Source organism: Pelobates fuscus, chromosome 3 (assembly GCF_036172605.1).
Source record: "Pelobates fuscus isolate aPelFus1 chromosome 3, aPelFus1.pri, whole genome shotgun sequence".
In the NCBI taxonomy this organism is placed as follows: domain Eukaryota; kingdom Metazoa; phylum Chordata; class Amphibia; order Anura; family Pelobatidae; genus Pelobates; species Pelobates fuscus.
In genome coordinates this window covers 398,375,639-398,403,619 of record NC_086319.1, presented here as the reverse complement: position 1 = coordinate 398,403,619, position 27,981 = coordinate 398,375,639, and the positions used below count along the sequence as shown (strand labels likewise).

Here is a 27,981-nt window from a genome sequence, read left to right as displayed (position 1 = left end):
CCACAATCTGGCTCTGGTTTATAAGCATTGGACTCTTAAATAGGTGACTCCCTCTCCTCTTCTTATTTATAGGTATCAGATCCACCTTTTCTCTAGGCACAGACTTCCGGCAGGTCATATATGTACATAAAATATATTCATACAATAAAACAGGAAAAATGTGTATAGTGTAAAACCTTAATAAAATTATACCATATAGAATTACACTTGTGCACAGGAGTCTTGAAATTCAGCTCACAGAAATGCCTCTGGTGTCTGCCTGCCTAGAGACAACCCAACCCGCATGGTGCTTCCAAATTTTGGTATATAATATGACTCAAGAATCCAACTTGGAACAATCTCTGAAACACATTTCCCCCCTTAAAAAAGCTTCCTCAGTTAAATTGTGAAACGCATCTCAGAGATTGTTTTGTGATCTCTTTTAGCAGTTATTGTGCAATAGCTTATTTTTTTTTTTGTTTAATAAAGTACATTTAAGTTGAATTAGTTCAATTCCAGCTCTGCGGAATTTGTTGGTGCCATATAAGTAGTTAAGGAAATACTTAAGGAAAGGTTAAACTTTTAGTGATAAGATAAAATAATTAAACAACTTTGCAAAACACTTCTTTTGTATCTCAATTTAGTTTTATTATGGATATCTTTTTTTTCCTGTTGAGGCAGATCCCATTAGATCCAAACATGGGCCAGTGGCGCAATGGATAACGCGTCTGACTACGAATCAGAAGATTGTAGGTTCGACTCCTACCTGGCTCGGCCGCTGTGCCGTGATCGTATAGTGGTTAGTACTCTGCGTTGTGGCCGCAGCAACCCCGGTTCAAATCTGGGTCACGGCATCTCTATTTTCCTTCTCTTCAGCCCTAAGTACATTTTGACCCCAACTGTTAGCCATGTGAGTGTCGGAGTTAAACAATATTTAAAATGCAAACAATGTAAATAGTGCCAAATATCTAATATTGCACTAAATCACAACAAAGTGTTAATTCTTGGTACCCCTTTAAAAGTCTAATTATAAATTGTAAACGCAACTGCAATATAACAACCATGATTTAATACATTGAACAATGTGATTATCCCAGAAAAAAACACAATAACAAACTTTTGAACTCTAAAGTAAAAATAGAAAAAGATATAATAGTGGAGACAACTTACTAACACAGCCAAAAATCTAATAAAGCAGTAAAGCATCTAGAGGCATTGGCAACTCACATGAACCACAGCCCACAATCTGGCTCTGGTTTATAAGCATTGGACTCTTAAATAGGTGACTCCCTCTCCTCTTCTTATTTATAGGTATCAGATCCACCTTTTCTCTAGGCACAGACTTCCGGCAGGTCATATATGTACATATAATATATTCATACAATAAAACAGGAAAAATGTGTATAGTGTAAAACCTTAATAAAATTATACCATATAGAATTACACTTGTGCACAGGAGTCTTGAAATTCAGCTCACAGAAATGCCTCTGGTGTCTGCCTGCCTAGAGACAACCCAACCCGCATGGTGCTTCCAAATTTTGGTATATAATATGACTCAAGAATCCAACTTGGAACAATCTCTGAAACACATTTCCCCCCTTAAAAAAGCTTCCTCAGTTAAATTGTGAAACGCATCTCAGAGATTGTTTTGTGATCTCTTTTAGCAGTTATTGTGCAATAGCTTATTTTTTTTTTGTTTAATAAAGTACATTTAAGTTGAATTAGTTCAATTCCAGCTCTGCGGAATTTGTTGGTGCCATATAAGTAGTTAAGGAAATACTTAAGGAAAGGTTAAACTTTTAGTGATAAGATAAAATAATTAAACAACTTTGCAAAACACTTCTTTTGTATCTCAATTTAGTTTTATTATGGATATCTTTTTTTTCCTGTTGAGGCAGATCCCAGTAGATCCAAACATGGGTCAGTGGCGCAATGGATAACGCGTCTGACTACGAATCAGAAGATTGTAGGTTCGACTCCTACCTGGCTCGGCCGCTGTGCCGTGATCGTATAGTGGTTAGTACTCTGCGTTGTGGCCGCAGCAACCCCGGTTCGAATCCGGGTCACGGCATCTCTATTTTCCTTCTCTTCAGCGCTAAGTACATTTTGACCCCAACTGTTAACCATGTGAGTGTCGGAGTTAAACAATATTTAAAATGCAAACAATGTAAATAGTGCTAAATATCTAATATTGCACTAAATCACAACAAAGTGTTAATTCTTGGTACCCCTTTAAAAGTCTAATTATAAATTGTAAACGCAACTGCAATATAACAACCATGATTTAATACATTGAACAATGTGATTATCCCAGAAAAAAACACAATAACAAACTTTTGAACTCTAAAGTAAAAATAGAAAAAGATATAATAGTGGAGACAACTTACTAACACAGCCAAAAATCTAATAAAGCAGTAAAGCATCTAGAGGCATTGGCAACTCACATGAACCACAGCCCACAATCTGGCTCTGGTTTATAAGCATTGGACTCTTAAATAGGTGACTCCCTCTCCTCTTCTTATTTATAGGTATCAGATCCACCTTTTCTCTAGGCACAGACTTCCGGCAGGTCATATATGTACATAAAATATATTCATACAATAAAACAGGAAAAATGTGTATAGTGTAAAACCTTAATAAAATTATACCATATAGAATTACACTTGTGCACAGGAGTCTTGAAATTCAGCTCACAGAAATGCCTCTGGTGTCTGCCTGCCTAGAGACAACCCAACCCGCATGGTGCTTCCAAATTTTGGTATATAATATGACTCAAGAATCCAACTTGGAACAATCTCTGAAACACATTTCCCCCCTTAAAAAAGCTTCCTCAGTTAAATTGTGAAACGCATCTCAGAGATTGTTTTGTGATCTCTTTTAGCAGTTATTGTGCAATAGCTTATTTTTTTTTTTGTTTAATAAAGTACATTTAAGTTGAATTAGTTCAATTCCAGCTCTGCGGAATTTGTTGGTGCCATATAAGTAGTTAAGGAAATACTTAAGGAAAGGTTAAACTTTTAGTGATAAGATAAAATAATTAAACAACTTTGCAAAACACTTCTTTTGTATCTCAATTTAGTTTTATTATGGATATCTTTTTTTTCCTGTTGAGGCAGATCCCATCAGATCCAAACATGGGCCAGTGGCGCAATGGATAACGCGTCTGACTACGAATCAGAAGATTGTAGGTTCGACTCCTACCTGGCTCGGCCGCTGTGCCGTGATCGTATAGTGGTTAGTACTCTGCGTTGTGGCCGCAGCAACCCCGGTTTGAATCCGGGTCACGGCATCTCTATTTTCCTTCTCTTCAGCGCTAAGTACATTTTGACCCCAACTGTTAACCATGTGAGTGTCGGAGTTAAACAATATTTAAAATGCAAACAATGTAAATAGTGCCAAATATCTAATATTGCACTAAATCACAACAAAGTGTTAATTCTTGGTACCCCTTTAAAAGTCTAATTATAAATTGTAAACGCAACTGCAATATAACAACCATGATTTAACCCCTTAACACCGCAGCCAAATGTACAAGTTGTGAACAGAACAAAACGTAAACAAAACCTGGCATTTGCGCTATATGTCTGTCCAACCGTAATTCACCTCTTTCATATGAAATGCATCCCCCCTTATTATATATCATTTTATTCAGGGGAAACAGGGCTTTCATTTAACATCAAATATTTAGGTATTAAACATAATTTAATATAAAAAATATATTAAAAAAAGGGAGAAATTTTTTTTTTTTTAATTTTTTTTAGTTCTATGTGACATTTTAACTGTGGATGTCAAAATACTGTTTGCTTTTACTGCAATACAATACACATATTTGTATTCAGCGATGTCTCACGTGTAAAACAGTACCCCCTATGTACAGGTTTTATGGTGTTTTGGGAAGTTACAGGGTCAAATATAGCGTGTTACATTTGAAATTGAAATTCGCCAGATTGGTTACGTTGCCTTTGAGACTGTATAGTAGCCCAGGAATTAAATTTACACCCATAATGGCATACCATTTGCAATAGTAGACAACCCAAGGTTTTGCAAATGGGGTATGTCCAGTCTTTTTTAGTAGCCATTTGGTCACAAACACTGGCCAAAGTTAGCGTTGGTATTTGTTTGTGTGTGAAAAATGCAAAAAACGCCAATTTTGGCCAGTGTTTGTGACTAAGTGGCTACTAAAAAAGTCTGGACAAACCCCATTTGCAATACCTTGGGTTGTGTACTATTGCAAATGGTATGCCATCATAGGGGTAATTTTCATTCTTGGGCTACCATAGGGTCACAAAGGCAACGTAAGCAATCTGGCGAATTTTAATGGGAAAAAAATGAAACACAAGCCTTATATTTGACGCTGTAACTTTTGAAAACACCATAAAACCTGTACATGTGGGGTACTGTTGTACTCGGGAGACTTCGCTCAACACAAATATTTGTATTTCAAAACAGTAAAAAGTATTGCAGCAATAATATCGTCCGTGTAAGTGCTGTTTGTGCGTGAAAAATGCAGAAAACGTCACTTTTACTGGCGATATCATCGTTGTAATACATTTTACTGTTTTGAAACACTAATATTTGTGTTCAGCAAAGTCTCCCGAGTAAAACAGTACCCCCATGTACAGGTTTTATGGTGTCTTGGAAAGTTATAGGGTTAAATATAGTGCTAGCAAATTAAATTCCCTATACTTTCGGCATGGGTTGTCAGGCAGGTCCCGCTAATTGTAATTAATTAGGATACCTAATTATGTAAAATTATTACATAAATATATGTGTAGAATTAATATATGTATATATATACATATGTGTATATATACGTATATATATATATCATTTTTTTTAAATATTTTTATTTATATATAGGTATATATAGTGATATATACGTATATATTTATGTATATAGATATATATATTATGATATATATTATTTTGTTCTACGTGTATTTTGATATAAATATATATATATTATTATCACAATACAGTTAGAACGAAATAACACACATCTATATATTTTTTAATTATTTATTTTTAAATATTTTTTTAATTTTATTTTTTTACGTATTTACATATATATTTTTTTTATATTATATATAAATATATATATAACAATAATTATATATATATTTAATCAGTATCAGTCTACGTGTAATTTGATATTAATATATATATATATATATATATTTATTAATATTTAAATACACGTCGTGTATGTGTAAATGTGTGTGTGTGTGTATGTGTATATATATATACTTAGATCATATATATATAATATATATGATCTAAGTATATTTTATTTGTAACTGTAATTTTTTTAATTTATTTTTTGAACTAATATTTTATTTTTTTTACAGGACAGGGGGCAGAGACAGTGTCAGCCAGTGATTTCACATCACTGGCTGACACACAGGATCAGTGATCACAGTGACTGCCTGTCACTGTGATCACCTCCTGCAGATTGGGTAATTGACCACAGGGGGGAGTGCCTGGGTGGTACAAGCACTCCCCCCTTCCAATCTGCAGGGGGATCACTGTGCCAGTTACATGTGTCAGCCAATAGGCTGACACATGTAACACTGATCACAGTGACAGGCTGTCACTGCGATCAGAGTGCTTTGAGATCGCAGTGACAGCCTGTCACTGCGATCAGACTTAGCAGATCGCGGTCACTGACCCCAGGGGGACTGCCTGGGGGGCCAGGTAAGTCCCCCGACCGTGATCTGCACAACGGGAAAGCCGCCGGCCGCATGTGTCAGCCGATTTGAAATCGGCTGACACACGCTGAATACTGATCGCAGTGACAGCCTGTCACTGCGATCAGAGACTGCAGATCGCGGTCACCGGCCACAGGGGGGGTTGCCCGGGGGGCCAGGCATCCCCCCCGACCGCGATCTGCAGCGGGAGAATACCGCCGGCCACGTGGGCGGCAATAAAAGCGAGGACGTACTATTACGCCCGCCGGCGTTTAGAGCCGGTTTCTGCGTGGCGTAATAGTACGTCCTCCGGACTTAAAGGGTTAATACATTGAACAATGTGATTATCCCAGAAAAAAACACAATAACAAACTTTTGAACTCTAAAGTAAAAATAGAAAAAGATATAATAGTGGAGACAACTTACTAACACAGCCAAAAATCTAATAAAGCAGTAAAGCATCTAGAGGCATTGGCAACTCACATGAACCACAGCCCACAATCTGGCTCTGGTTTATAAGCATTGGACTCTTAAATAGGTGACTCCCTCTCCTCTTCTTATTTATAGGTATCAGATCCACCTTTTCTCTAGGCACAGACTTCCGGCAGGTCATATATGTACATATAATATATTCATACAATAAAACAGGAAAAATGTGTATAGTGTAAAACCTTAATAAAATTATACCATATAGAATTACACTTGTGCACAGGAGTCTTGAAATTCAGCTCACAGAAATGCCTCTGGTGTCTGCCTGCCTAGAGACAACCCAACCCGCATGGGGCTTCCAAATTTTGGTATATAATATGACTCAAGAATCCAACTTGGAACAATCTCTGAAACACATTTCCCCCCTTAAAAAAGCTTCCTCAGTTAAATTGTGAAACGCATCTCAGAGATTGTTTTGTGATCTCTTTTAGCAGTTATTGTGCAATAGCTTATTTTTTTTTTGTTTAATAAAGTACATTTAAGTTGAATTAGTTCAATTCCAGCTCTGCGGAATTTGTTGGTGCCATATAAGTAGTTAAGGAAATACTTAAGGAAAGGTTAAACTTTTAGTGATAAGATAAAATAATTAAACAACTTTGCAAAACACTTCTTTTGTATCTCAATTTAGTTTTATTATGGATATCTTTTTTTTTCCTGTTGAGGCAGATCCCATTAGATCCAAACATGGGCCAGTGGCGCAATGGATAACGCGTCTGACTATGAATCAGAAGATTGTAGGTTCGACTCCTACCTGGCTCGGCCGCTGTGCCGTGATCGTATAGTGGTTAGTACTCAGCGTTGTGGCCGCAGCAATCCGGGTCACGGCATCTCTATTTTCCTTCTCTTCAGCGCTAAGTACATTTTGACCCCAACTGTTAACCATGTGAGTGTCGGAGTTAAACAATATTTAAAATGCAAACAATGTAAATAGTGCTAAATATCTAATATTGCACTAAATCACAACACAGTGTTAATTCTTGGTACCCCTTTAAAAGTCTAATTATAAATTGTAAACGCAACTGCAATATAACAACCATGATTTAATACATTGAACAATGTGATTATCCCAGAAAAAAACACAATAACAAACTTTTGAACTCTAAAGTAAAAATAGAAAAAGATATAATAGTGGAGACAACTTACTAACACAGCCAAAAATCTAATAAAGCAGTAAAGCATCTAGAGGCATTGGCAACTCACATGAACCACAGCCCACAATCTGGCTCTGGTTTATAAGCATTGGACTCTTAAATAGGTGACTCCCTCTCCTCTTCTTATTTATAGGTATCAGATCCACCTTTTCTCTAGGCACAGACTTCCGGCAGGTCATATATGTACATATAATATATTCATACAATAAAACAGGAAAAATGTGTATAGTGTAAAACCTTAATAAAATTATACCATATAGAATTACACTTGTGCACAGGAGTCTTGAAATTCAGCTCACAGAAATGCCTCTGGTGTCTGCCTGCCTAGAGACAACCCAACCCGCATGGTGCTTCCAAATTTTGGTATATAATATGACTCAAGAATCCAACTTGGAACAATCTCTGAAACACATTTCCCCCCTTAAAAAAGCTTCCTCAGTTAAATTGTGAAACGCATCTCAGAGATTGTTTTGTGATCTCTTTTAGCAGTTATTGTGCAATAGCTTATTTTTTTTTTTGTTTAATAAAGTACATTTAAGTTGAATTAGTTCAATTCCAGCTCTGCGGAATTTGTTGGTGCCATATAAGTAGTTAAGGAAATACTTAAGGAAAGGTTAAACTTTTAGTGATAAGATAAAATAATTAAACAACTTTGCAAAACACTTCTTTTGTATCTCAATTTAGTTTTATTATGGATATCTTTTTTTTTCCTGTTGAGGCAGATCCCATTAGATCCAAACATGGGCCAGTGGCGCAATGGATAACGCGTCTGACTACGAATCAGAAGATTGTAGGTTCGACTCCTACCTGGCTCGGCCGCTGTGCCGTGATCGTATAGTGGTTAGTACTCAGCGTTGTGGCCGCAGCAATCCGGGTCACGGCATCTCTATTTTCCTTCTCTTCAGCGCTAAGTACATTTTGACCCCAACTGTTAACCATGTGAGTGTCGGAGTTAAACAATATTTAAAATGCAAACAATGTAAATAGTGCTAAATATCTAATATTGCACTAAATCACAACACAGTGTTAATTCTTGGTACCCCTTTAAAAGTCTAATTATAAATTGTAAACGCAACTGCAATATAACAACCATGATTTAATACATTGAACAATGTGATTATCCCAGAAAAAAACACAATAACAAACTTTTGAACTCTAAAGTAAAAATAGAAAAAGATATAATAGTGGAGACAACTTACTAACACAGCCAAAAATCTAATAAAGCAGTAAAGCATCTAGAGGCATTGGCAACTCACATGAACCACAGCCCACAATCTGGCTCTGGTTTATAAGCATTGGACTCTTAAATAGGTGACTCCCTCTCCTCTTCTTATTTATAGGTATCAGATCCACCTTTTCTCTAGGCACAGACTTCCGGCAGGTCATATATGTACATATAATATATTCATACAATAAAACAGGAAAAATGTGTATAGTGTAAAACCTTAATAAAATTATACCATATAGAATCACACTTGTGCACAGGAGTCTTGAAATTCAGCTCACAGAAATGCCTCTGGTGTCTGCCTGCCTAGAGACAACCCAACCCGCATGGTGCTTCCAAATTTTGGTATATAATATGACTCAAGAATCCAACTTGGAACAATCTCTGAAACACATTTCCCCCCTTAAAAAAGCTTCCTCAGTTAAATTGCGAAACGCATCTCAGAGATTGTTTTGTGATCTCTTTTAGCAGTTATTGTGCAATAGCTTATTTTTTTTTGTTTAACCCCTTAACGACGAGTGACGGACGAGGTCCGTCACACGGGGGAATGCGTTAATGACGAGTGACGGACCTCGTCCGTCACGCGTTAAAATTAACGCCGCGATCGCGCAGTGCCGGCGATCGCGGGGTTAATGCTGTTGCTGGGTCCCTCCGAGTCAGGGGCAGACCGGCAGCAGCAAATCCGGATATCCCAGCCCATGTGATCGCTGTGATAGCCAGTCACAGCGGTCACAATGCTGCTGGGATATCTGATCCGCCTCCCTCCACCTCGTGTGGGTTTGTGAAGTGGAGAGAGACGGATCGGTGCTACATTGTGTCCCTGATTTATTGCAGAGTTATACTTAAGTATAAAATTCACTTTTGTGGAGTTAAAAAAAAAATTAACCCTTTCCCTGCTGCTTGATCACTGCTAGCAGTGATCAATATACAGGTCACAGTACTTTACTGTGATCTATTTTTTTTTTTTTACTTTCAAGGGTTAATTTTTAGGTTTTTTGTAACCCTAAGGGGTTAAATTTTATTATTTGATTTTATTAATTTGTGATTTAGTTATTTTGGTGGGTGGAATTTAGTGGGAATTAGGGTATAAAAAAAAAAAAAAAAAAAAATTTTTTTTTTTTTGTTAGAGTTTTGTTAGCTGTGTTAGCTGTATTAACAATGTTTAGAAAGTATAGCGCGGAGGAGGCTTATGCCCTGTTAGCGGCAGACTCAGAGGCGACTGACACTGCCTCAGAGAGTGAAGCAGGGAGTGACGCAGGGGATGCAGGGGACATGGACTATGTGCCAGATACTGCAGGACCATCAGGAGAAATCGACGATTCCCCTAATGCTGACCATGGCGCAGATGACTGGGTACCCCCTAATAATTTTTCCCCAGACATCCCAGTGTTTACAGGCAATCCTGGCATACAGGCGGACCTGTCTGCCTATAGTGCGCTGGATGTTATGCAGCTGTTCTTGGGGGATGAGATTTTTGGGGAGATAGTCACCCAGACTAATCTCTATGCGGAGCAATATCTGGCACGCAATCCAGACTCTCTTATCTCTAGGAAAGAGAGATGGTACCCAACCAGTGTGCCAGAATTTAAACAATTCTGGGCACTGACCATGTTAATGGGGCTAATTAAAAAGCCCACAATTAGGATGTATTGGGCTAAACATCCTATTTGCAATACTCCTATTTTTGCCGAGACAATGACAAGGGAAAGATATGAAGACATACTAAGATTTATGCACTTTAGTGATAACAACAAGTGCCCCCCAAAAGGTGATCCGCAGTATGATCTTCTTTACAAACTACGCCCTTTAATTGCCCACTTTAACAGTAAATTTGCCGCTATATATACCCCCAATAAAAACATTTCCATTGACGAGTCCCTAATGAAGTTTAAGGGAAGACTGGGGTTTAGACAATATATCCCATCCAAAAGATCCCGATATGGGATCAAATTTTATAAACTATGTGAAAGTGGCAGTGGCTACGTATACACCTTCCGTGTATACGAAGGAAGGGATAGCCACCTTGATCCCCCAGGTTGCCCAGATACAGTAGGGACAAGTGGAAAAATTGTCTGGGACTTAATAATGCCACTACTTAATACAGGTTATCATCTATACATCGATAACTTTTATAATAGCATCCCACTGTTACAAATGTTGTATTGCTTCGAGACCGTGGCCTGTGGCACTATTCGGAAGAGTCGCACAGGTTTCCCAAAGGCTCTAGCGAACAAAAAAATGAAAAGGGGGGAAACAGCAGCTCTCTGCCAGAATGAACTGCTGGCACTCAAGTACAGGGCGCAGTTCGTGGCAGAGACGAATATAAACGGGTGCCAGTCTGCATACGGCAATATAATCGGCATATGGGGGGCGTTGACCTGTCCGATCAACTGATGCAGCCATATTTGATCATGAGAAAGACCAGGGCATGGTATAAAAAAGTGGGCATATACCTTTTGCAGATGGCAATCCACAATGCCTTTGTTATTTTTAAAAAGGCAAATGCTGGGCTGAAAAGCACTTTTCTTTCTTTCCAGTTTGAGCTAATTTCTAAGCTGCTAGAATGCCACACAAGGAGACCATCAGTGGAGCCTAGCAGAAGAATGGAGGCAGGTCACTTCTGCTTTAAGATTCCACCAACCCCTAAAAAACAAAACCCCCAGAAAAGGTGCAGGGTGTGTTACAAGAGGGGCGTAAGAGTTGAGACCAGCTATTACTGCCCTGATTGCCCCTCTCAGCCCGGCCTATGTATTGGCCATTGTTTTAAAATTTTTCACACCCAGGCCGAATAAGTAGACCAGTTTTGGGGTGTGATTTTTGGTTACCGAATCTTGGCTTTGTCTACCGTTTATCCTGTCTTCTCTGATCCTTGACCTCGGCTTGTCCTATCGTTGTTCCGTTTCTCTTTACTCCTTTGACCTCGGCTTGTACCTTGACAATTCTCTGCTTGTATAGCCCGGCCATTCTAAGGACCGGTATTACAAGTTTCTCTCTCTGTGTTCTCTCTCTTTGTGGTCTGTCTGTGTTTTGGTTTCGGAATCCATGACAGCTTTGTCCGGGACGCAGATAACTGTGTACTACCCCCGGATAAGTTTACCCCAACTATTCTGTATATGGGGGTATCATTGCACTAAGATGACATAGCTGAGCAACATATTAGGTGTTATACTGCCGTAGCACACATAAGGATAGCAAAATATACAGTAACATCTCCAAGTGTGTGTCAAAAAGGCAGAAAAAATGCTAATTGCAACTAGACTTGGTACAAACTAACAAAAAAATGATCCTACACTAAGGTTTAGAATATACCTTTTGAAATACCCTGGGGTGTCTACTTTAAGAAATGGTAGGCCTTTGTGGGGTAGTTTGAATTTAATACCTGCTAAGATGCTTGGAAATTGCACATAGGCCCAGCGTCAAAATTCAAAGTTCGGTAAAAACTGATATGGCTTGGTCTCCTATATGGCACTGTAGCTTCACAAAATAGTCCCAAAGACATACAATAGGGGTGTCATTTTACTCAGAAGACTTAGCTGAACATAATTTGGGGGGTATGAACTTAGTGGCACATGTGAAATATACAAAATGCCCAGCACAAATGCAATCCATATGTAAAAAACGCACAAAATAATTTTATACCACATACTTTGGCATCTATTGGTGAAAAAATGGGGGCATGTTAAGGCACAATATGCACCTTATGAGATACCCTGGAGTGTCTACTTTAAGAAATGGTAGGCCTTTGTGGGGTAGTTTGAATTTAAAACATGCTAAGATGCTTGGAAATTGCACATAGGCCCAGCGTCAAAATTCAAAGTTCGGTAAAAACTGATATGGCTTGGTCTCCTATATGGCACTGTAGCTTCACAAAATAGTCCCAAAGACATACAATAGGGGTGTCATTTTACTCAGAAGACTTAGCTGAACATAATTTGGGGGGTATGAACTTAGTGGCACATGTGAAATATACAAAATGCCCAGCACAAATGCAATCCATATGTAAAAAACGCACAAAATAATTTTATACCACATACTTTGGCATCTATTGGTGAAAAAATGGGGGCATGTTAAGGCACAATATGCACCTTATGAGATACCCTGGAGTGTCTACTTTTACAAATGGTAGGCCTTTGTGGGTTTTTTTTGAACAGTCAAACTGTTATAATACCCCAAATGGAAGCATAGGCTCATTAAATCCGTCTCTCAAAATTCTACTGTGAGTACTGAAAAGGACAGGTCTCCTATATGGCACTGTAGCTTCACGAACTAGTGCCAAAGACATACAATGGGGGTGTCATTTTACTCAGAAGACTTAGCTGAACATAATTTGGGGGGTTTGAACTTAGTGGCACATGTGAAATATACAAAATGCCCAGCACAAATGCAATCCATATGTAAAAAACGCACAAAATTATTTTTTACCACATACTTTGGCATCTATTGGTGAAAAAATGGGGGCATGTTAAGGCACAATATGCACCTTATGAGATACCCTGGAGTGTCTACTTTTACAAATGGTAGGCCTTTGTGGGTTTTTTTTGAACAGTCAAACTGTTATAATACCCCAAATGGAAGCATAGGCTCATTAAATCCGTCTCTCAAAATTCTACTGTGAGTACTGAAAAGGACAGGTCTCCTATATGGCACTGTAGCTTCACGAACTAGTGCCAAAGACATACAATGGGGGTGTCATTTTACTCAGAAGACTTAGCTGAACATAATTTGGGGGGTTTGAACTTAGTGGCACATGTGAAATATACAAAATGGCCAGCACAAATGCAATCCATATGTAAAAAACGCACAAAATTATTTTTTACCACATACTTTGGCATCTATTGGTGAAAAAATGGGGGCATGTTAAGGCACAATATGCACCTTATGAGATACCCTGGAGTGTCTACTTTTACAAATGGTAGGCCTTTGTGGGTTTTTTTTTGAACAGTCAAACTGTTATAATACCCCAAATGGAAGCATAGGCTCATTAAATCCGTCTCTCAAAATTCTACTGTGAGTACTGAAAAGGACAGGTCTCCTATATAGCACTGTAGCTTCACGAACTAGTGCCAGAGACATACAATGGGGGTGTCATTTTACTCAGAAGACTTAGCTGAACATAATTTGGGGGGTTTGAACTTAGTGGCACATGTGAAATATACAAAATGCCCAGCACAAATGCAATCCATATGTAAAAAACGCACAAAATTATTTTTTACCACATACTTTGGCATCTATTGGTGAAAAAATGGGGGCATGTTAAGGCACAATATGCACCTTATGAGATACCCTGGAGTGTCTACTTTTACAAATGGTAGGCCTTTGTGTTTTTTTTTTGAACAGTCAAACTGTTATAATACCCCAAATGGAAGCATAGGCTCATTAAATCCGTCTCTCAAAATTCTACTGTGAGTACTGAAAAGGACAGGTCTCCTATATGGCACTGTAGCTTCACGAACTAGTGCCAAAGACATACAATGGGGGTGTCATTTTACTCAGAAGACTTAGCTGAACATAATTTGGGGGGTTTGAACTTAGTGGCACATGTGAAATATACAAAATGCCCAGCACAAATGCAATCCATATGTAAAAAACGCACAAAATTATTTTTTACCACATACTTTGGCATCTATTGGTGAAAAAATGGGGGCATGTTAAGGCACAATATGCACCTTATGAGATACCCTGGAGTGTCTACTTTTACAAATGGTAGGCCTTTGTGGGTTTTTTTTGAACAGTCAAACTGTTATAATACCCCAAATGGAAGCATAGGCTCATTAAATCCGTCTCTCAAAATTCTACTGTGAGTACTGAAAAGGACAGGTCTCCTATATGGCACTGTAGCTTCACGAACTAGTGCCAAAGACATACAATGGGGGTGTCATTTTACTCAGAAGACTTAGCTGAACATAATTTGGGGGGTTTGAACTTAGTGGCACATGTGAAATATACAAAATGGCCAGCACAAATGCAATCCATATGTAAAAAACGCACAAAATTATTTTTTACCACATACTTTGGCATCTATTGGTGAAAAAATGGGGGCATGTTAAGGCACAATATGCACCTTATGAGATACCCTGGAGTGTCTACTTTTACAAATGGTAGGCCTTTGTGGGTTTTTTTTTGAACAGTCAAACTGTTATAATACCCCAAATGGAAGCATAGGCTCATTAAATCCGTCTCTCAAAATTCTACTGTGAGTACTGAAAAGGACAGGTCTCCTATATAGCACTGTAGCTTCACGAACTAGTGCCAGAGACATACAATGGGGGTGTCATTTTACTCAGAAGACTTAGCTGAACATAATTTGGGGGGTTTGAACTTAGTGGCACATGTGAAATATACAAAATGCCCAGCACAAATGCAATCCATATGTAAAAAACGCACAAAATTATTTTTTACCACATACTTTGGCATCTATTGGTGAAAAAATGGGGGCATGTTAAGGCACAATATGCACCTTATGAGATACCCTGGAGTGTCTACTTTTACAAATGGTAGGCCTTTGTGGTTTTTTTTTGAACAGTCAAACTGTTATAATACCCCAAATGGAAGCATAGGCTCATTAAATCCGTCTCTCAAAATTCTACTGTGAGTACTGAAAAGGACAGGTCTCCTATATGGCACTGTAGCTTCACGAACTAGTGCCAAAGACATACAATGGGGGTGTCATTTTACTCAGAAGACTTAGCTGAACATAATTTGGGGGGTTTGAACTTAGTGGCACATGTGAAATATACAAAATGCCCAGCACAAATGCAATCCATATGTAAAAAACGCACAAAATTATTTTTTACCACATACTTTGGCATCTAGTGGTGAAAAAATGGGGGCATGTTAAGGCACAATATGCACCTTATGAGATACCCTGGAGTGTCTACTTTTACAAATGGTAGGCCTTTGTGGGTTTTTTTTGAACAGTCAAACTGTTATAATACCCCAAATGGAAGCATAGGCTCATTAAATCCGTCTCTCAAAATTCTACTGTGAGTACTGAAAAGGACAGGTCTCCTATATGGCACTGTAGCTTCACGAACTAGTGCCAAAGACATACAATGGGGGTGTCATTTTACTCAGAAGACTTAGCTGAACATAATTTGGGGGGTTTGAACTTAGTGGCACATGTGAAATATACAAAATGGCCAGCACAAATGCAATCCATATGTAAAAAACGCACAAAATTATTTTTTACCACATACTTTGGCATCTATTGGTGAAAAAATGGGGGCATGTTAAGGCACAATATGCACCTTATGAGATACCCTGGAGTGTCTACTTTTACAAATGGTAGGCCTTTGTGGGTTTTTTTTTGAACAGTCAAACTGTTATAATACCCCAAATGGAAGCATAGGCTCATTAAATCCGTCTCTCAAAATTCTACTGTGAGTACTGAAAAGGACAGGTCTCCTATATAGCACTGTAGCTTCACGAACTAGTGCCAGAGACATACAATGGGGGTGTCATTTTACTCAGAAGACTTAGCTGAACATAATTTGGGGGGTTTGAACTTAGTGGCACATGTGAAATATACAAAATGCCCAGCACAAATGCAATCCATATGTAAAAAACGCACAAAATTATTTTTTACCACATACTTTGGCATCTATTGGTGAAAAAATGGGGGCATGTTAAGGCACAATATGCACCTTATGAGATACCCTGGAGTGTCTACTTTTACAAATGGTAGGCCTTTGTGGTTTTTTTTTGAACAGTCAAACTGTTATAATACCCCAAATGGAAGCATAGGCTCATTAAATCCGTCTCTCAAAATTCTACTGTGAGTACAGAAAAGGACAGGTCTCCTTTATGGCACTGTAGCTTCACGAACTAGTGCCAAAGACATACAATGGGGGTGTCATTTTACTCAGAAGACTTAGCTGAACATAATTTGGGGGGTTTGAACTTAGTGGCACATGTGAAATATACAAAATGCCCAGCACAAATGCAATCCATATGTAAAAAGTGCACAAAATTATTTTATACCACATACTTTGGCAACTATTGGTGAAAAAATGGGGGCATGTTAAGGCACAATATGCACCTTATGAGATACCCTGGAGTGTCTACTTTTACAAATGGTAGGCCTTTGTGGGTTTTTTTTGAACAGTCAAACTGTTATAATACCCCAAATGGAAGCATAGGCTCATTAAATCCGTCTCTCAAAATTCTACTGTGAGTACTGAAAAGGACAGGTCTCCTATATGGCACTGTAGCTTCACGAACTAGTGCCAAAGACATACAATGGGGGTGTCATTTTACTCAGAAGACTTAGCTGAACATAATTTGGGGGGTTTGAACTTAGTGGCACATGTGAAATATACAAAATGGCCAGCACAAATGCAATCCATATGTAAAAAATGCACAAAATTATTTTTTACCGCATACTTTGGCATGTATTGGTAAAAAAATGGGGGCATGTTAAGGCACAATATGCACCTTATGAGATACCCTGGAGTGTCTACTTTTACAAATGGTAGGCCTTTGGGTTTTTTTTTCGAACAGACAGACTGTTATAATACCCCAAATGGAAGCATAGGCTCATTAAATCCGTCTCTCAAAATTCTACTGTGAATACTGAAAAGGACAGGTCTCCTATATGGCACTGTAGCTTCACGAAATAGTGCCAAAGACATACAATGGGGGTACCGTTGTACTCAGCAGAAGTAACTGAACACATAATAAAACTTTGTACAGGAATAGCACACACCAACTTTACAAAAAACACATGAGAAGTTCTTTGTTATAAGTTTGTGTGCGAAAACCCCCAAAAAACACAATTTTACTCCAATATTTAGCCGAGGTTGGCGGTAAAATGGCTACGTAGAAAGTGTCAAAACAACCTTAGGTAAATAGCCTGGGGTGTCTACTTTATATAAATATATACTTTTGTGTGGCAATTTTGTTTTCTTTTATGGCTATTAGGCTTACAAGACAAACATACCAAATTCTAAAATCGCTCCACATAAAAAGTGTATTTTACTCCTTGTGCTTTGTGACCTGTAACTACCAAAAAAAACTGAAAATCCCAGACACATTATATATTCTGTAATTCAGAACAACTAAATGAATTTTAATTTTAATTACTTTCCTTAACCTGCACTAATTATGTACACATTATTATGGCAAAAACTGTAAAAAAAAAACACACAAAAATTCATTTTTTTGCATATTTCTGTATTTTTTTAATAATAAATAAGCATTTATATATATATGTGTTACATCAAATTAAAGCCCTTTCTGTCCTTTAAAAAACGGTATATAATATGTGTCGGTGCAATGAATAAGTAAAAAGCAAATTGCAGTTGAACGCAAATAGCAAAAAATGCAAAAAATGCCGTTGTCATTAAGTGAAAGACAAGCTTCTGAAGCTCTGTCCTTAAGGGGTTAATAAAGTACATTTAAGTTGAATTAGTTCAATTCCAGCTCTGCGGAATTTGTTGGTGCCATATAAGTAGTTAAGGAAATACTTAAGGAAAGGTTAAACTTTTAGTGATAAGATAAAATAATTAAACAACTTTGCAAAACACTTCTTTTGTATCTCAATTTAGTTTTATTATGGATATCTTTTTTTTCCTGTTGAGGCAGATCCCATTAGATCCAAACATGGGCCAGTGGCGCAATGGATAACGCGTCTGACTACGAATCAGAAGATTGTAGGTTCGACTCCTACCTGGCTCGGCCGCTGTGCCGTGATCGTATAGTGGTTAGTACTCTGCGTTGTGGCCGCAGCAACCCCGGTTCGAATCCGGGTCACGGCATCTCTATTTTCCTTCTCTTCAGCGCTAAGTACATTTTGACCCCAACTGTTAACCATGTGAGTGTCGGAGTTAAACAATATTTAAAATGCAAACAATGTAAATAGTGCCAAATATCTAATATTGCACTAAATCACAACAAAGTGTTAATTCTTGGTACCCCTTTAAAAGTCTAATTATAAATTGTAAACGCAACTGCAATATAACAACCATGATTTAATACATTGAACAATGTGATTATCCCAGAAAAAAACACAATAACAAACTTTTGAACTCTAAAGTAAAAATAGAAAAAGATATAATAGTGGAGACAACTTACTAACACAGCCAAAAATCTAATAAAGCAGTAAAGCATCTAGAGGCATTGGCAACTCACATGAACCACAGCCCACAATCTGGCTCTGGTTTATAAGCATTGGACTCTTAAATAGGTGACTCCCTCTCCTCTTCTTATTTATAGGTATCAGATCCACCTTTTCTCTAGGCACAGACTTCCGGCAGGTCATATATGTACATATAATATATTCATACAATAAAACAGGAAAAATGTGTATAGTGTAAAACCTTAATAAAATTATACCATATAGAATTACACTTGTGCACAGGAGTCTTGAAATTCAGCTCACAGAAATGCCTCTGGTGTCTGCCTGCCTAGAGACAACCCAACCCGCATGGTGCTTCCAAATTTTGGTATATAATATGACTCAAGAATCCAACTTGGAACAATCTCTGAAACACATTTCCCCCCTTAAAAAAGCTTCCTCAGTTAAATTGTGAAACGCATCTCAGAGATTGTTTTGTGATCTCTTTTAGCAGTTATTGTGCAATAGCTTATTTTTTTTTTTGTTTAATAAAGTACATTTAAGTTGAATTAGTTCAATTCCAGCTCTGCGGAATTTGTTGGTGCCATATAAGTAGTTAAGGAAATACTTAAGGAAAGGTTAAACTTTTAGTGATAAGATAAAATAATTAAACAACTTTGCAAAACACTTCTTTTGTATCTCAATTTAGTTTTATTATGGATATCTTTTTTTTCCTGTTGAGGCAGATCCCATTAGATCCAAACATGGGCCAGTGGCGCAATGGATAACGCGTCTGACTACGAATCAGAAGATTGTAGGTTCGACTCCTACCTGGCTCGGCTGCTGTGCCATGATCGTATAGTGGTTAGTACTCTGCGTTGTGGCCGCAGCAACCCCGGTTCGAATCCGGGTCGCGGCATCTCTATTTTCCTTCTCTTCAGCGCTAAGTACATTTTGACCCCAACTGTTAACCATGTGAGTGTCGGAGTTAAACAATATTTAAAATGCAAACAATGTAAATAGTGCCAAATATCTAATATTGCACTAAATGACAACCAAGTGTTAATTCTTGGTACCCCTTTAAAAGTCTAATTATAAATTGTAAACGCAACTGCAATATAACAACCATGATTTAATACATTGAACAATGTGATTATCCCAGAAAAAAACACAATAACAAACTTTTGAACTCTAAAGTAAAAATAGAAAAAGATATAATAGTGGAGACAACTTACTAACACAGCCAAAAATCTAATAAAGCAGTAAAGCATCTAGAGGCATTGGCAACTCACATGAACCACAGCCCACAATCTGGCTCTGGTTTATAAGCATTGGACTCTTAAATAGGTGACTCCCTCTCCTCTTCTTATTTATAGGTATCAGATCCACCTTTTCTCTAGGCACAGACTTCCGGCAGGTCATATATGTACATATAATATATTCATACAATAAAACAGGAAAAATGTGTATAGTGTAAAACCTTAATAAAATTATACCATATAGAATTACACTTGTGCACAGGAGTCTTGAAATTCAGCTCACAGAAATGCCTCTGGTGTCTGCCTGCCTAGAGACAACCCAACCCGCATGGTGCTTCCAAATTTTGGTATATAATATGACTCAAGAATCCAACTTGGAACAATCTCTGAAACACATTTCCCCCCTTAAAAAAGCTTCCTCAGTTAAATTGTGAAACGCATCTCAGAGATTGTTTTGTGATCTCTTTTAGCAGTTATTGTGCAATAGCTTTTTTTTTTTTTTGTTTAATAAAGTACATTTAAGTTGAATTAGTTCAATTCCAGCTCTGCGGAATTTGTTGGTGCCATATAAGTAGTTAAGGAAATACTTAAGGAAAGGTTAAACTTTTAGTGATAAGATAAAATAATTAAACAACTTTGCAAAACACTTCTTTTGTATCTCAATTTAGTTTTATTATGGATATCTTTTTTTTCCTGTTGAGGCAGATCCCATTAGATCCAAACATGGGCCAGTGGCGCAATGGATAACGCGTCTGACTACGAATCAGAAGATTGTAGGTTTGACTCCTACCTGGCTCGGCTGCTGTGCCATGATCGTATAGTGGTTAGTACTCTGCGTTGTGGCCGCAGCAACCCCGGTTCGAATCCGGGTCGCGGCATCTCTATTTTCCTTCTCTTCAGCGCTAAGTACATTTTGACCCCAACTGTTAACCATGTGAGTGTCGGAGTTAAACAATATTTAAAATGCAAACAATGTAAATAGTGCCAAATATCTAATATTGCACTAAATCACAACCAAGTGTTAATTCTTGGTACCCCTTTAAAAGTCTAATTATAAATTGTAAACGCAACTGCAATATAACAACCATGATTTAATACATTGAACAATGTGATTATCCCAGAAAAAAACACAATAACAAACTTTTGAACTCTAAAGTAAAAATAGAAAAAGATATAATAGTGGAGACAACTTACTAACACAGCCAAAAATCTAATAAAGCAGTAAAGCATCTAGAGGCATTGGCAACTCACATGAACCACAGCCCACAATCTGGCTCTGGTTTATAAGCATTGGACTCTTAAATAGGTGACTCCCTCTCCTCTTCTTATTTATAGGTATCAGATCCACCTTTTCTCTAGGCACAGACTTCCGGCAGGTCATATATGTACATATAATATATTCATACAATAAAACAGGAAAAATGTGTATAGTGTAAAACCTTAATAAAATTATACCATACAGAATTACACTTGTGCACAGGAGTCTTGAAATTCAGCTCACAGAAATGCCTCTGGTGTCTGCCTGCCTAGAGACAACCCAACCCGCATGGTGCTTCCAAATTTTGGTATATAATATGACTCAAGAATCCAACTTGGAACAATCTCTGAAACACATTTCCCCCCTTAAAAAAGCTTCCTCAGTTAAATTGTGAAACGCATCTCAGAGATTGTTTTGTGATCTCTTTTAGCAGTTATTGTGCAATAGCTTATTTTTTTTTTGTTTAATAAAGTACATTTAAGTTGAATTAGTTCAATTCCAGCTCTGCGGAATTTGTTGGTGCCATATAAGTAGTTAAGGAAATACTTAAGGAAAGGTTAAACTTTTAGTGATAAGATAAAATAATTAAACAACTTTGCAAAACACTTCTTTTGTATCTCAATTTAGTTTTATTATGGATATCTTTTTTTTCCTGTTGAGGCAGATCCCATTAGATCCAAACATGGGCCAGTGGCGCAATGGATAACGCGTCTGACTACGAATCAGAAGATTGTAGGTTCGACTCCTACCTGGCTCGGCTGCTGTGCCGTGATCGTATAGTGGTTAGTACTCTGCGTTGTGGCCGCAGCAACCCCAGTTCGAATCCAGGTCGCGGCATCTCTATTTTCCTTCTCTTCAGCGCTAAGTACATTTTGACCCCAACTGTTAACCATGTGAGTGTCGGAGTTAAACAATATTTAAAATGCAAACAATGTAAATAGTGCCAAATATCTAATATTGCACTAAATCACAACAAAGTGTTAATTCTTGGTACCCCTTTAACCCCTTAACGACCGCTGACGGTTCAGGACCGTCAGCGGTAAAACGTGCGTTTGGACCGCTGACGGTCCTGAACCGTCATAACGGTTTTGGGCTACTTACCTGATCGCCGTCGGTCCCACGGCGGCGATCAGTGCTCCACCCGGTCCAGGGGGGTTGCCTGTCTGCCCAGGCAGTCCCCCTTCGGCAGATCAGGACCCCACGGCCATGTGATCACTCGATCACATGACCGCAATAGGTGTCCATGTGTCTGCCTGCAGGGGGACTGTCTGTGCTGACAGGCAGTCTCCCTGCAAGTGAAAAATCCAAAATAAAGTGTAAAAAAAAAATCTGTGTAAAAAAAAAAAAATAATATGTGTATATATATGCTATATATACATGTATTATATCTATATATACCTATATATAATATATGTATATATATCATATATATAATGTCACACTAAGTGTATTTTTATATTTATATATACGTATATAATTATAAAAATACACTTATATTTAAATTACACACGAATATATACAATATATATAATAACTATATATATGGTATATATATATTATTATAAAATACAAATAATATGTTAATAAAAATAAATAACAAAAAATAAAAATAATTTTTAATAATTAAAAAAAAATTATATATATATATTCAGTTTTATTCTAACAGTATTTTGATATTGATATATATATATTTATATCAAAATATACTTAGAATGTAATGATATATATATCTATGTATAAATAAATAAATAAAAATAATACGAAATATACATATGTCCACATACATAATTACATAAATAATTTCATAAATATACACGTAGACGTCAAATATATAAATATGTATATATATTAAATTCTACGTGCATATTTATGTAATATTTTTACCTAATTAAGTAATTTTAATGATTGCAATTTGAGGGACCTGCCTGCCAACCCAGGCCAAAAGTCCAGATAATTTAATTTGCTAGCACTGTGTTTAACCCTGTAACTTTCTATGACACCCTAAATCCTGTACATGGGGGTACTGTTTTACTCGGGAGACTTCGCTGAACACAAATATTAGTGTTTCAAAACAGTAAAACATATCACAGCGATGATATTGTCAGTGGAAGTGAAGTTTTTTGCATTTTTCACACACAAACAGCTCTTTCACTGAGGATATTATTGCTGTGATATATTTTACTGTTCTGATACACTAATATTTGTGTTCAGCGAAGTCTCCTGAGTATAACAGTACCCCACATGTAGAGGTTTTATAGTGTTTGTGAAAGTTACAGGGTCAAATATAAGGCTTGATTTTACTTTTTTTTTTTTTATTGAAATTTGTCAGATTGGTTAGGTTGCCTTTGAGAGCGTATGGTAGCCAAGGAATGAGAATTAGCCCCATGATGGCATACCATTTGCGAAAGAAGACAACCCAAGGTATTGCAAATGGGGTATGTTCAGCTTTTTTTAGTAGCCACTTAGTCACAAACACCGGCCAAAGTTAGCGTTTTTTGCATTTTTAACACACAAACAAATATAAATGCTAACTTTGGCCAGTGTTTGTGACTAGGTGGCTACTAAAAAAAACTGGACATACCCCATTTTGAATACCCTGGGTTGTCTACTTTAAAAAATATGTACATGTTAGGTGTGTTTCGGGGATTTATGACAGATAACGGTGTAACAATGTCACTATTGATACATTTAAAATATATATATATTGAAACAGCAATTTCCTACTTGTATTTATAGGCCTATAACTTGCAAAAAAAAGCAATAAAGCATGTAAACACTGGGTGTTTTTAAACTCGGGACAAAATTTTGAATCTATTTAGCAGTTTTTTTCATTAGCTTTTGTAGATAAGTAAAAGATTTTTCAAGTAAAAGTCCAAAAACATGTTTTTTTTTTATTTTTCACCATATTTTATTATTTTTTTTAAATACAATATATGACATAATATATATACTGGTATGTAAAGAAAGCCCTTCTTGTCGTGAAAAAAACAGTATATAACTTGTATGGGAACCGTAAATGAGAGAGCGGAAAATTACAGCTAAACACAAACACCACAAAAGTGTTAAAACTGCTCTGGTCCTTAACGTACAAACATCGCAAAAACAGGCCGGTCCTGAAGGGGTTAAAAGTCTAATTATAAATTGTAAACGCAACTGCAATATAACAACCATGATTTAATACATTGAACAATGTGATTATCCCAGAAAAAAACACAATAACAAACTTTTGAACTCTAAAGTAAAAATAGAAAAAGATATAATAGTGGAGACAACTTACTAACACAGCCAAAAATCTAATAAAGCAGTAAAGCATCTAGAGGCATTGGCAACTCACATGAACCACAGCCCACAATCTGGCTCTGGTTTATAAGCATTGGACTCTTAAATAGGTGACTCCCTCTCCTCTTCTTATTTATAGGTATCAGATCCACCTTTTCTCTAGGCACAGACTTCCGGCAGGTCATATATGTACATATAATATATTCATACAATAAAACAGGAAAAATGTGTATAGTGTAAAACCTTAATAAAATTATACCATATAGAATTACACTTGTGCACAGGAGTCTTGAAATTCAGCTCACAGAAATGCCTCTGGTGTCTGCCTGCCTAGAGACAACCCAACCCGCATGGTGCTTCCAAATTTTTGGTATATAATATGACTCAAGAATCCAACTTGGAACAATCTCTGAAACACATTTCCCCCCTTAAAAAAGCTTCCTCAGTTAAATTGTGAAACGCATCTCAGAGATTGTTTTGTGATCTCTTTTAGCAGTTATTGTGCAATAGCTTATTTTTTTTTTGTTTAATAAAGTACATTTAAGTTGAATTAGTTCAATTCCAGCTCTGCGGAATTTGTTGGTGCCATATAAGTAGTTAAGGAAATACTTAAGGAAAGGTTAAACTTTTAGTGATAAGATAAAATAATTAAACAACTTTGCAAAACACTTCTTTTGTATCTCAATTTAGTTTTATTATGGATATCTTTTTTTTCCTGTTGAGGCAGATCCCATTAGATCCAAACATGGGCCAGTGGCGCAAGGGATAACGCGTCTGACTACGAATCAGAAGATTGTAGGTTCGACTCCTACCTGGCTCGGCCGCTGTGCCGTGATCGTATAGTGGTTAGTACTCTTCGTTGTGGCCGCAGCAACCCCGGTTCGAATCCGGGTCACGGCATCTCTATTTTCCTTCTCTTCAGCGCTAAGTACATTTTGACCCCAACTGTTAACCATGTGAGTGTCGGAGTTAAACAATATTTAAAATGCAAACAATGTAAATAGTGCCAAATATCTAATATTGCACTAAATCACAACAAAGTGTTAATTCTTGGTACCCCTTTAAAAGTCTAATTATAAATTGTAAACGCAACTGCAATATAACAACCATGATTTAATACATTGAACGATGTGATTATCCCATTTAAAAACACAATAACAAACTTTTGAACTCTAAAGTAAAAATAGAAAAAGATATAATAGTGGAGACAACTTACTAACACAGCCAAAAATCTAATAAAGCAGTAAAGCATCTAGATGCATTGGCAACTCACATGAACCACAGCCCACAATCTGGCTCTGGTTTATAAGCATTGGACTCTTAAATAGGTGACTCCCTCTCCTCTTCTTATTTATAGGTATCAGATCCACCTTTTCTCTAGGCACAGACTTCCGGCAGGTCATATATGTACATATAATATATTCATACAATAAAACAGGAAAAATGTGTATAGTGTAAAACCTTAATAAAATTATACCATATAGAATTACACTTGTGCACAGGAGTCTTGAAATTCAGCTCACAGAAATGCCTCTGGTGTCTGCCTGCCTAGAGACAACCCAACCCGCATGGTGCTTCCAAATTTTGGTATATAATATGACTCAAGAATCCAACTTGGAACAATCTCTGAAACACATTTCCCCCCTTAAAAAAGCTTCCTCAGTTAAATTGTGAAACGCATCTCAGAGATTGTTTTGTGATCTCTTTTAGCAGTTATTGTGCAATAGCTTATTTTTTTTTTGGTTTAATAAAGTACATTTAAGTTGAATTAGTTCAATTCCAGCTCTGCGGAATTTGTTGGTGCCATATAAGTAGTTAAGGAAATACTTAAGGAAAGGTTAAACTTTTAGTGATAAGATAAAATAATTAAACAACTTTGCAAAACACTTCTTTTGTATCTCAATTTAGTTTTATTATGGATATCTTTTTTTTCCTGTTGAGGCAGATCCCATTAGATCCAAACATGGGCCAGTGGCGCAATGGATAACGCGTCTGACTACGAATCAGAAGATTGTAGGTTCGACTCCTACCTGGCTCGGCTGCTGTGCCGTGATTGTATAGTGGTTAGTACTCTGCGTTGTGGCCGCAGCAATCCAGGTCGCGGCATCTCTATTTTCCTTCTCTTCAGCGCTAAGTACATTTTGACCCCAACTGTTAACCATGTGAGTGTCGGAGTTAAACAATATTTAAAATGCAAACAATGTAAATAGTGCCAAATATCTAATATTGCACTAAATCACAACAAAGTGTTAATTCTTGGTACCCCTTTAAAAGTCTAATTATAAATTGTAAACGCAACTGCAATATAACAACCATGATTTAATACATTGAACAATGTGATTATCCCAGAAAAAAACACAATAACAAACTTTTGAACGCTAAAGTAAAAATAGAAAAAGATATAATAGTGGAGACAACTTACTAACACAGCCAAAAATCTAATAAAGCAGTAAAGCATCTAGAGGCATTGGCAACTCACATGAACCACAGCCCACAATCTGGCTCTGGTTTATAAGCATTGGACTCTTAAATAGGTGACTCCCTCTCCTCTTCTTATTTATAGGTATCAGATCCACCTTTTCTCTAGGCACAGACTTCCGGCAGGTCATATATGTACATATAATATATTCATACAATAAAACAGGAAAAATGTGTATAGTGTAAAACCTTAATAAAATTATACCATATAGAATTACACTTGTGCACAGGAGTCTTGAAATTCAGCTCACAGAAATGCCTCTGGTGTCTGCCTGCCTAGAGACAACCCAACCCGCATGGTGCTTCCAAATTTTTGGTATATAATATGACTCAAGAATCCAACTTGGAACAATCTCTGAAACACATTTCCCGCCTTAAAAAAGCTTCCTCAGTTAAATTGTGAAACGCATCTCAGAGATTGTTTTGTGATCTCTTTTAGCAGTTATTGTGCAATAGCTTATTTTTTTTTTGTTTAATAAAGTACATTTAAGTTGAATTAGTTCAATTCCAGCTCTGCGGAATTTGTTGGTGCCATATAAGTAGTTAAGGAAATACTTAAGGAAAGGTTAAACTTTTAGTGATAAGATAAAATAATTAAACAACTTTGCAAAACACTTCTTTTGTATCTCAATTTAGTTTTATTATGGATATCTTTTTTTTCCTGTTGAGGCAGATCCCATTAGATCCAAACATGGGCCAGTGGCGCAATGGATAACGCGTCTGACTACGAATCAGAAGATTGTAGGTTCGACTCCTACCTTGCTCGGCCGCTGTGCCGTGATCGTATAGTGGTTAGTACTCTGCGTTGTGGCCGCAGCAACCCCAGTTCGAATCCGGGTCACGGCATCTCTATTTTCCTTCTCTTCAGCGCTAAGTACATTTTGACCCCAACTGTTAACCATGTGAGTGTCGGAGTTAAACAATATTTAAAATGCAAACAATGTAAATAGTGCCAAATATCTAATATTGCACTAAATCACAACAAAGTGTTAATTCTTGGTACCCCTTTAAAAGTCTAATTATAAATTGTAAACGCAACTGCAATATAACAACCATGATTTAATACATTGAACAATGTGATTATCCCAGAAAAAAACACAATAACAAACTTTTGAACGCTAA

The 27,981-nt window shown here is 37.1% G+C and overlaps 14 non-coding genes across 14 annotated transcripts; all 14 read left to right on the top strand.

The window, feature by feature from the left end:
* The first annotated feature begins 680 nt into the window (after window positions 1-680).
* On the top strand, window positions 681-753 carry TRNAR-ACG (transfer RNA arginine (anticodon ACG)). Its single transcript has one exon. It is a non-coding gene; the product is annotated as a tRNA-Arg (tRNA).
* Window positions 754-1,897: 1,144 nt separating this feature from the next.
* On the top strand, window positions 1,898-1,970 carry TRNAR-ACG (transfer RNA arginine (anticodon ACG)). The gene has a single exon. It is a non-coding gene; the product is annotated as a tRNA-Arg (tRNA).
* An 8-nt stretch (window positions 1,971-1,978) lies between these two features.
* On the top strand, window positions 1,979-2,050 carry TRNAH-GUG (transfer RNA histidin (anticodon GUG)). The gene has a single exon. It is a non-coding gene; the product is annotated as a tRNA-His (tRNA).
* Window positions 2,051-3,115: 1,065 nt separating this feature from the next.
* On the top strand, window positions 3,116-3,188 carry TRNAR-ACG (transfer RNA arginine (anticodon ACG)). The gene has a single exon. It is a non-coding gene; the product is annotated as a tRNA-Arg (tRNA).
* Window positions 3,189-3,196: 8 nt separating this feature from the next.
* TRNAH-GUG (transfer RNA histidin (anticodon GUG)) lies at window positions 3,197-3,268 on the top strand. Its single transcript has one exon. It is a non-coding gene; the product is annotated as a tRNA-His (tRNA).
* A 3,573-nt stretch (window positions 3,269-6,841) lies between these two features.
* Window positions 6,842-6,914, top strand: TRNAH-AUG (transfer RNA histidin (anticodon AUG)). Its single transcript has one exon. It is a non-coding gene; the product is annotated as a tRNA-His (tRNA).
* Window positions 6,915-8,048: 1,134 nt separating this feature from the next.
* Window positions 8,049-8,121, top strand: TRNAR-ACG (transfer RNA arginine (anticodon ACG)). The gene has a single exon. It is a non-coding gene; the product is annotated as a tRNA-Arg (tRNA).
* A 10,012-nt stretch (window positions 8,122-18,133) lies between these two features.
* On the top strand, window positions 18,134-18,206 carry TRNAR-ACG (transfer RNA arginine (anticodon ACG)). The gene has a single exon. It is a non-coding gene; the product is annotated as a tRNA-Arg (tRNA).
* Window positions 18,207-18,214: 8 nt separating this feature from the next.
* On the top strand, window positions 18,215-18,286 carry TRNAH-GUG (transfer RNA histidin (anticodon GUG)). The gene has a single exon. It is a non-coding gene; the product is annotated as a tRNA-His (tRNA).
* A 1,065-nt stretch (window positions 18,287-19,351) lies between these two features.
* On the top strand, window positions 19,352-19,424 carry TRNAR-ACG (transfer RNA arginine (anticodon ACG)). Its single transcript has one exon. It is a non-coding gene; the product is annotated as a tRNA-Arg (tRNA).
* Window positions 19,425-20,569: 1,145 nt separating this feature from the next.
* Window positions 20,570-20,642, top strand: TRNAR-ACG (transfer RNA arginine (anticodon ACG)). The gene has a single exon. It is a non-coding gene; the product is annotated as a tRNA-Arg (tRNA).
* A 1,144-nt stretch (window positions 20,643-21,786) lies between these two features.
* TRNAR-ACG (transfer RNA arginine (anticodon ACG)) lies at window positions 21,787-21,859 on the top strand. The gene has a single exon. It is a non-coding gene; the product is annotated as a tRNA-Arg (tRNA).
* Window positions 21,860-25,128: 3,269 nt separating this feature from the next.
* Window positions 25,129-25,201, top strand: TRNAR-ACG (transfer RNA arginine (anticodon ACG)). The gene has a single exon. It is a non-coding gene; the product is annotated as a tRNA-Arg (tRNA).
* A 1,145-nt stretch (window positions 25,202-26,346) lies between these two features.
* On the top strand, window positions 26,347-26,419 carry TRNAR-ACG (transfer RNA arginine (anticodon ACG)). The gene has a single exon. It is a non-coding gene; the product is annotated as a tRNA-Arg (tRNA).
* Window positions 26,420-27,981: the final 1,562 nt, after the last annotated feature.